Source organism: Triticum dicoccoides, chromosome 4A (genome assembly GCF_002162155.2).
Source record: "Triticum dicoccoides isolate Atlit2015 ecotype Zavitan chromosome 4A, WEW_v2.0, whole genome shotgun sequence".
NCBI lineage: Eukaryota > Viridiplantae > Streptophyta > Magnoliopsida > Poales > Poaceae > Triticum > Triticum dicoccoides.
The window spans coordinates 738,693,781-738,704,286 of NC_041386.1; positions in this window are offsets into that span (position 1 = coordinate 738,693,781).

The window sequence follows — 10,506 nt, forward strand, 5'->3', positions numbered from 1 at the left end:
TTAAGGGGTCAAGGGTCGAGGGTTTCAGGGTCGAGGGTTCGAGGGTTCTATAGGGTCGAGGGATCGAGGGTCGAGGGTTCCAGGGTCGTCTAGGGGTCGAGGGTTCCAGGGTCATCGAGGGTTCGAGGGGTCGAGGATCGCCGAGGGGTCGAGAGAGGTTTCCTAGTGTCAAAGTATTGAAGAAATCCATGGCTTCATCATTAGCTGGAAGTAACCAGGGCATGATGGTACGAAGTCCTCCAAAGTTATTCTGGAATGGAGTCCTGGATAGGATAATTTGCCGATTCGTACGAATTTCAGAAAAGGCCTTCCAAATAACGATATTCGGAAGGTTCTTGCTGAACTTTGTACCAAAAAGCAAATTATCCTATCTGGGACTCTGTTCCAAAATAACTTTGGAGAGCTTCGTACCATCATGCACCTGTTACTTTCGCCTAATGATGAAGACATGGTTTTGTTGAATCCTTTGACACTAGGCAACCTCCCGACCCCTCGGCGATCCTCGACCCCTTGACCCTGAGAGGAAGAAGAGGATAAAAAAAGAAGAGGAAGAAGAAAAAAAAAGAGGAGAAGAGAGAATAGAGGAGTTCTTCTCCTCTATTCTTTCTTCTCCTCTTTTTTTTCTTTTTCTTCCTCTTTTTTTATCAGGAACGAGGGTCGTCGAGGGTCGCCGAGCGGTAGAGGAAACCCTAATTAAATAGCAAGTATCGTCGGTATGAGATACATGTGGCCGTCGGTGTCGGACACTACATCCACGTCCTACAAGTGACGCGGGCGTCGATGCCCACGTCACTTGTGGGACATAGATGTAGTGTCATCGTTGTTGTTGTCGATATACCCCCTCCCGATAGCTTCAACACGTGGGGGGGGGGGGCGATATTACCCCCTCCTTGAAGCGTTCTCGAGGCCACCCCTAACCCTTGAAGCGTTGTCGAGGCCACCCGAAACCCTAGAGAAGCAGCGTCGAGGCCACTAATTAATATGATTCCTTATTGTGATTAGCTAGCTAGTTCTACGTTTGCCACTAATATATCCATATCTGTCATGTTTGAATAATAATTGCCATGTTGTAAATATTTGTAGAAACTATGGACACCCCGCCCTGAGACGAAGCACAAGAAGCATTGTTGAGGGACATAATCGCAGAAGGAAGTGATGCCGTCTGCTCGTTGATGTTTCTCAACGACACCGATGGTCTGGAAGGAGAGGGTGAAGAAGCAGCTGGCTATGATTATGATGGCTCCGATGACCCAATGCCGGTGCAAGGAGAGGGTGAAGAAGTAGACCGTGAGGACGGCTTCGGTGATCACCGAACTGAGTCCGGCCAGGTATATATATTAGTTAAGCCTGTGCTAACTAGCTAATTGATTGATTCATTGTTTTGGTATGTACACATATTAATTAACTCTCGTCTTTGTTTCTTTTTTCTAGCCCTCCGGATCGAGCACAACTTCGGTAAAGAGACGAGGCCCGAAGAAAAAGTTGAGCTCGGATGAAAGGTTTGAGATCATAGAAATCGCTCGCGACGGCCAACCGATTGAACCCATCCGGACAAAGAAGGCATTTGTTGCTCAGTGCGGGGGTTCTGGTTAGGGACAAGATCCCGATCAGCATCGAGCAATGGTATAAGCCTAAGAACGAAGACCCTGAGGTGTCTTATGTCAATGATCTGCAGAAAAATGATCTTTGGACTGAGCTGAAGTCAAATTTCACCCTACCGCCAGAGGATGATCCGGAGAAGCCAATTATAGAGCCATTAATCAAGTCTTTTGCTATTAAGAAGATGGCAGACCTATTCAGGAATTGGAAGAAAGACCTGAATAAGTTTGTCGATAAAAAAGAGACACCAGAATTCAAGGGCAGATATGAGAAGATCAGAGATGACTGGCCCGCATTTGTGGCCCACAAGACATCGAAAAAGAGTAAAAAGATGTTGGCGACAAACAAGCAAAATGCTGCGAAGAAGAAGCTTCACCATTGCACGGGGTCAGGCGGCTACCTCATAGCCCGGCCTAAGTGGGCCAAGGCTGAGAATGATCTGCTTGATAAAGGGATCGAACCAGAGACAATGAACTGGCCAGACCGTTGTCGGACTTGGTTCTTCGGGGCTGGCGGAACCTTGGACCCTGTATCAGGGAAGTGCATTTGGATGAATGATCAATTGGACATACCAGTCAAGAGGCTAAAGCAATATATCGAAGCAGCGCAGCAAGGGAAGTTCGTTCCAGACAGGGAGAAGGACGAGCTCACAATGGTCCTGGGGAATCCTGAGCACCCTGGACGGACACGAGGCACGCCAGGCTCCATTTCGTGCAGGGCTGGATTTCCGGACGCAGGGGGTTACAAAACCCAGGAGAGGAGGAAGAAACTGGAGCAGAGCCAAATGCAGGCGCTGCATGAAAGGGTAATGTGGCTAGAGGAACGAGAAGCAGAACTGAGCAAACGACCTGCCGAAGCTTCCCCCGAAGCTACCCCGCCATCTCAGCGGAGAAGCAGCGTGGCTTCCACCGAGCTGCTTCAGCCGGAGCATGCCTTGACGGCTCCTGCTAGCTATCCCGTGGATGCTATCACGGAGTCTCAAAATTGCCACCTTATGGCGGAATGGAGCAATTTGAAGGTCAAGGCGGCTGTTGGCTCTGTTTATCCTACTAAACCCGACTCAACTTTTCACTGCCGGCCGATTCCAGAAGGATATGCTAAGGTGATGGTGGATGAAATAACGGAGGGATTTGAGGACCTCCGGCTTGACCACACTACCGGTGAAGGGGAGTATCGGCTAGGTTCTGCTCTGAAGATTCCATGCCTATGGCGGAAGGATCTCATCAACCTTCAGAACTGGATGCCTCCGCCTCCTCCGGCGAGTCAGGACACTCCGCCTCCTCCACCGCCTCCTCCTCCGGCGAGTAATGATCAGGGCACTCGGCCGGCTCCTTCTCCGGCGCGTGGCGGCACTCCGCCTCCTTCTCCGCCTGCGCCAGCGCGCCCGAGCAGCCAGCCTCCTCCTTCTCCGCCTCGTCAGCAAGGGCGGAAGAGACCCGCCGCCGCTCCGGCTGCTCCAGCGCATCGTAGTCCTTCTCCTCCGCCTCATAAGCAAGGAAAGAAGACATCCGCTCCGTCTGCTCTGCTGGCGTCTAGCAGTACAGCCAAAGGCGGGAGGACATACAGATTTGGTCCTTCTCTGAAGACTCCAGAGAAGCTACCGTACGAGAGGACCGAGGAGGAAAACGCGAAGATCGCGCGAACCGAAGTGAAGGACTTCTTTGAAGGGTTGAAAGCAAAGAGACATCCACCTCCGGAGGAGAAGGTAGATCCGGTGAAAGCGAAGCGCACTCTGGCTGCCCTGACAAAACCACCCAAGTCTCCGCCGAAAGGCAACTATGAGCGCATTATTGGAAAGGCATTTGCCGAAGCGGAGAGGTCGGGAAGTACTAAAAGTGATCAAAGGATGAAAGAACGACGAGCTAGGAAACAAATTGCCCAGCTCGGCGAACAAGCGAAGCAATCGTGCCCCCCGCTCAAGGTGCCTGCTAGCAACATCGTCGATCCGAGGATGTTGCCCGGTTATGGCAATCCTGGAGATTACCTGCCCGAGATGTAGATTATGATTTCTTGGAGGTGTAGATACAAAGATACGAGTACGGGAAGCCTCTCGTCAAAGATGAAAGATCTCTATCAACGATGATGCGAAGATTGCATGATTGGTACATGAAAACCTGCAGAGAGTCTGAGGGGAGGAGTACTTTGTATGTGACAGTTAAAATGGAGCATGGCCTCGTTGGAATTGAATTGTTGCATATTCCATTTGAGGAGTTTTATCAGTTTTTCAATCAATTGGCATTCGATAAAGCAACGGTCACCTGCTACTGTCTGTAAGTAGTACTACTTATGTCATTAAGTCTCTCTATATAACTCAGCTCTTTCATTGCATGTATTTATAATTATCCTCACTATATTATGCAAATTGAAGATCGCCGAATTGAAGAAAAGACAAGTGGGTGATATTGGGTTCATTAACACATATCTCATAGATGCAACTGAGGTTGAATTTCATGCCGAAAATACCGAGGCCAACTTGCTACAATTGTTGGTAATAAATGAACACAAAGATATAATACTCTTTCCTTACAACTTCAAGTGAGTGTTACTGTCTTGTGGCATATTCGGTTTCCCTTATTAGTCCAGGTTATAGTAATGTTATATTGATGAGTTATGCATGCGTGCGCAGGTACCACTATATTCTCCTAGAGATTAAGCTTGAGCAGGGAGTAGTAACTGTCTTAGACTCCAAACGAAAAGATCCCAAGGAGTATGCGGACATGACTGAAATGCTCGAGAAGTAAGTTAAATCGATCATTATCCACCATATCAGCAACTTTGTTCATTTTTGATATCAAGTAATTGTTTTCTTTGTATGACAGGGTTTGGAGAAAACTCACCAAAATAGCTCCGGGACTGCCGAAGAAGCTGCAATTTAGACACCCGAAAGTAAGTGCTATAGTAGCATATTCCACGCATCTCCTAGTGATTCAAGCGTTAGTTTCATCGATACCATTTAGCATGCTTGCTAATTATCAGTTTGATTGACCTCTATTTCTTGTAAAGTGATTGTGGTAGGAACAAGGGAATGATTTCTGTGGATACTACATTTGCGAGTCCATCCGCCACACAACCTGTGAGCGGGGCTACTCTGACAAACAATATGAAGTGCGTAAATAACAATATTCACAATTTTATTTTATTACCATCATTTGTGTTGAGTTTCATTCATTGATATATATATGTATTGACCCTCTTCTTAAAATTAGATGTTTCGGATGCGTGATGAACTCCTAGCACCAGATCGCCTGCGAGCAATTCAAGAGGAATTGGCGGCATTCTTTCTTGACCACGTGATCGCTGAAGACGGAGAATACTATGTGGACCACGCGTCCGTATGTTAGGAGATTATATTTGTAAAAGATAATTATTGTATATATATAGCCGGTAGTGTCAGATAGATATACGAGAACTTGTTGTTCGACCAATCTCTCGGAGAAGGAGAGGTGGTCGATATCACTTCTCTCTGTATGCATACATGTTCATGACGATCTTCTGTTTCCTTCGTTTGCTTACTAGCTAGCTAGCGTGTTTAGCTAGTCCTCTCTATACGTATGTATAGTACGTAGTGTCGACCAAGCACGGACAAAAGAGAGGACACTTCTCTCTATTAATTAGCTAGCTAACACAATATATGGAACACCTAAATGAACCCCCAAACCCCCAAACCCCCCCCCCCCTTTAAAAAAAACAAAGACCCCAGAACAGAAATGCTGACGCGTGGATGGTTGGTGCCACCAACCGGGACAAAAGGCCCTCCTGCCTGGGCTCAACGCACAGGCCACGTGGAGGCCCATCTGTCCCGGTTCTGGATTGAACCGGGACTAAAGGGCCAGGGCAGGAAGAGGGTTTCTGCGAAGGTGATGTGGTATGCTCCTATAATACCACGGTTGAAACGTCTGTTCAGAAACGGAGAGCATGCCAAGTTGATGTGATGGCACAGTGAGGACCGTAAGAAAGACGGGAAGTTGAGAGAACCCGCTGACGGGTCGCAGTGGAGAAAAATCGAGAGAAAGTACTGGGATGAGTTTGCAAGTGACCCAAGGAACATATGGTTTGCTTTAAGCGCGGATGGCATTAATCCTTTCGGGGAGCAGAGCAGAAATCACAGCACCTGGCCCGTGACTCTATGTATGTATAACCTTCCTCCTTGGATGTGCATGAAGCGGAAGTTCATTATGATGCCAGTTCTCATCCAAGGCCCTAAGCAACCCGGCAACGACATTGATGTGTTCCTAAGGCCATTAGTTGAAGAACTTTTACAACTGTGGAATGGAAACGGTGTACGTACGTGGGATGAGCACAAACAGGAGGAATTTGACCTAAAGGTGTTGCTGTTCGTGACCATCAACGACTGGCCCGCTCTTAGTAACCTTTCAGGACAGACAAACAAGGGATACCACGCATGCATGCACTGTTTACTTGACACCGATAGTATATACCTGGGAAGCTACAGGAAGAATGTGTACCTGGGCCATCGTCGATTTCTTCCGACCAACCATCAATGTCGAAAGAAAGGCAAGCATTTCAAAGGCGAGGCAGATCACCGGAAGAAGCCTGCCATGCGTACCGGTGATCACGTACTTGCTATGGTCAATGATTTACACGTAATGTTTGGAAGGGTCCCGGCGCACTAGCTCTTCTGGATGACGCCGAGGGACACACACCCATGTGGAAGAAGAAATCTATATTTTGGGACCTACCCTACTGGAAAGACCTAGAGGTCCGCTCTTCAATCGACGTGATGCACGTGATGAAGAACCTTTGTGTGAACCTGCTAGGCTTCTTGGGCGTGTATGGAAAGACAAAAGATACACCTGAGGCACGGGAGGACCTGCAAAATTTGTACGAAAAAGACGGCATGCCTCCGAAGCAGTATGAAGGTCCCGCCAGCTACGCTCTTATGAAACAAGAGAAAGAAATCTTCTTTGAATGCTTGCTCAGTATGAAGGTCCCGACTGGCTTCTCGTCGAATATAAAGGGAATAAGTATGCCAGAGAAAAAGTTCCAGAACCTAAAGTCTCATGACTGCCACGTGATTATGACCCAACTGCTTCCGGTTGCATTGAGGGGCTTCTGCCGGAAAACGTTCAATTAGCCATTGTGAAGCTATGTGCATTCCTCAATGCAATCTCTCAAAAGGTGATCGATCCAGAAATCGTACCAAGGCTAAGGAGCGATGTGGCGCAATGTCTTGTCAGTTTTGATCTAGTGTTCCCACCATCCTTCTTCAATATCATGACGCACGTCCTAGTTCATCTAGTCGACGAGATTGTCATTCTGGGGCCCGTATTTCTACACAATATGTTCCCCTTTGAGAGGTTCATGGGAGTCCTAAAGAAATATGTCCGTAACCGCGCTAGGCCAGAAGGAAGCATCTTCATGGACCATCAAACAGAGGATGTCGTCGGATTTTGTGTTGACTTCATTCCTGGCCTTAAGAAGATAGGTCTCCCTAAATCCCCGGTATGAGGGGAGACTGACTGGAAAAGGCACGCTTGGAAGGGACTCAATAATATGCAGGGACGGATATTCTTGGTCTGAAGAACACTACATAGTTCTACAGAACTCTACCTTGGTGACCCCGTATGTCGATGAACACAAGAACAGTCTGCGCTCCAAACATCCGGAGCAGTGCGACGACTGGATTACATGTGAACACATCAGGACTTTCAGCAGTTGGTTGGAAACACGTCTCATAGGTGACAACACTGTTTGTGATGAGCTGTACTTGTAGTCCAGGGGACCATCTTTGACTGCATTGATTTACAAAGGATACGAGATAAATAGGAATACATTTTACACGATTGACCAAGATCAAAAGATCACCAACCAAAACAGCGGTGTTCGCTTTGATGCAACAACCGAGAGGGGAAAGGACACATATTATGGTTACATAGTGGACATATGGGAACTTGACTACGGACATGATTTTAAGGTCCCTTTGTTTAAGTGCAATTGGGTCAATCTGTTAGGAGGCGGGGTACAGGTAGACACACAGTACGGAATGACAACAGTGGATCTGAAAAATCTTGGGTACACTGACGAACCGTTCGTCCTAGCCAATGATGTGGCACAGGTTATCTATGTGAAGGACATGTCTACCAGACCGAGAAAAAGAAAAGATAAGGAAGCGAATACATCATACGATGAGCCAAAGCGCCACATAGTTCTTTCTGGAAAAAGGGACATCGTGGGAGTGGAGGGCAAGACAGACATGTCTGAAGATTATGAAAAGTTTCATGAAATTCCTCCCTCCAAAGTCAAGGCTGACCCAAGCATCCTGATAAACGATGAAGATTATCCATGGTTCCGGCGCAATAAGCAAATGACAAGCGAAGAAAAAGTGAAGACTTTCTCCCGCAACTATTATGATGATACCATGCCAACTTTGTAACAGACGAGTATGATACCATTGTCCGTTTTGTACATGCACATGCTATGTGGGTGAAATTATGATACCATGCCAACTTTCAACTTTTTCAGAGTTCATTTGAAATGCTTTAATGTCTTATGGTTCGGCCCTCGTAATACCATTAATCCCAGTTCGCTCCTTGTCAACTATGTTCTCACCAAGAACACTCTCAAGCGTGCAGCCACGTGGGCCATTGGTCCCGGTTCATATGGACCTTTTAGTCCCGGTTCCACGCACGAACCGGGACCAATGCGCCTCCCCCCTGGCCCATGATCATTAGTCCTGGTTTGTGCCACAAACCAGGACTAAAGGGTTGGTCCTCGTTGCGCTCAGAGTTTAGTCCCACCTTGCCAACCGAAGGGCGCTTGCTACCTCTTGAGCATTGCGTTGGATTTCCCCGAAGAGGAGAGGATGATGCAGCAAAGTAGCGTAAGTATTTCCCTCGGTTTTTGAGAACCAAGGTATCAATCCAGTAGGAGACCACGCACAAGTCCCTCGTACCTACACAAAATGATAGCTACTCACAACCAACGCGATTAGGGGTTGTCAATCCCTTCACGGTCACTTACGAGAGTGAGATCTGATAGAGATGATAAATAATATTTTTGGTATTTTTGATAGATAGATGCAAAGTGAAAATAAAAGGCAAAGTAAAAAAGCAAAGAAAGTAAATAAAGCGATAGAGATTGATATGATGAGAATAGACCCGGGGGCCATAGGTTTCACTAGTGGCTTCTCTCAAGAGCATATATATTCTACGGTGGGTGAAGAAATTACTGTTGAGCAATTGACAGAATTGAGCATAGTTAAGAGTATATCTAGGCAATGATCATGTATATAGGCATCACGTCCGAGACAAGTAGATCGAAACGATTCTGCATCTACTACTATTACTCCACTCATCGACCGCTATCCAGCATGCATCTAGAGTATTAAGTTAAAAACAGAGTAACGCCTTAAGCAAGATGACATGATGTAGAGGGATAAATTCATGCAATATGATAAAAACCCCATCTTGTTATCCCCGATGGCAACAATACAATACATGCCTTGGTGCCCCTGCTGTCACTGGGAAAGGACACCGCAAGATTGAACCCAAAGCTAAGCACTTCTCCCATTGCAAGAACTACCAATCTAGTTGGGCAAACCAAAAAGGATAATTTGAAGAGACTTGCAAAGATAACTCAATCATACATAAAAGAATTCAGAGAAGATTCAAATATTTTCCATAGATAATACTCGATCATAAACCCACAATTCATCGTTCTCAACAAACACACCGCAAAAAGAAGATTACATCGAATAGATATCCACGAGAGAGGGGGAGAACATTGTATTGAGATCCAAAAAGAGAGAAGAAGCCATCTAGCTACTAGCTATGGACCCGAAGGTCTGAAGTATACTACTCACACTTCATCGGAGGGGCTATGGTGTTGATGTAAAAGCCCTCCATGGTGGATGCCTCCTCTGGCGGAGCTCCAGAACAGGCCCCAAGATGGGATCTCGTGGATACAGAAGGTTGCGGCGGTGGAATTAGGTTTTTGGCTCCTGTTCTGATCGTTTGGGGATACGTAGGTATATATAGGAGGAAGGAGTACGTTGGTGGAGCAACAGGGGGCCCACGAGGTAGGGGGCGCGCCCAGGGGGGGCGCCCTCCACCCTCGTGACCGCCCCTGGCACTTCTTGGAGTAGGGTCCAAGACTCCTGGATCACGTACGGTGAGAAAATCACGTTCCCGAAGGTTTCATTCCGTTTGGACTCCGTTTGATATTCCGTTTCTTCGAAACACTGAAATAGGCAAAAAAAAACAGCAATTCTGGGCTGGGCCTGCGGTTAATAGGTTAGTCCCAAAAATAATATAAAAGTGGAAAAGAAAGCCCAATATAGTCCAAAACAGTAGATAAAGTAGCATGGAGCAATAAAAAATTATAGATACGTTGGAGACGTATCAGCGCTCACACCGGTTTATAAGCCCATCCCTCTCTGTCTTATCGAGCTCCTCTCAAAGTGAAAATAGATGCCCCTATACTGGGAATTTGACCTAAATTCATAGTGAATTTCTCTGAAATTAATAGAAATTTATTATGAATTTAGGTTGAATTTTCTCTATAGGCACATCTATGTTCATTTTTTTAGTAAAGTTAATCACAAACTTGTGATTCGCACAAATTTCAAAGAATTCAAATTTTAACTATTCAAATTAGAAAACTAATGGCACTAACAAAAAGTTTATAATTTTTCTAAAACTAATGGCACTAACAGAAAGTTTATAATTTTGCTGACCTAAAAGCAAAAAGAATTAAAAAATAAAGTAAAAAACAAAAGAAAATAAATAATGCAGAAAAAAAAACTGGAAACAAAATAAAAATAACAACAATAAGTATTTTGTTGTAAGTAGAAACAAAATAAAATAAGTAAAGCAACAAAGAAAACAAAAAACAAAAAAAGTATTTTCAAATTTGAAAACAAATGGCACTAACTGAAAGTTTATAATT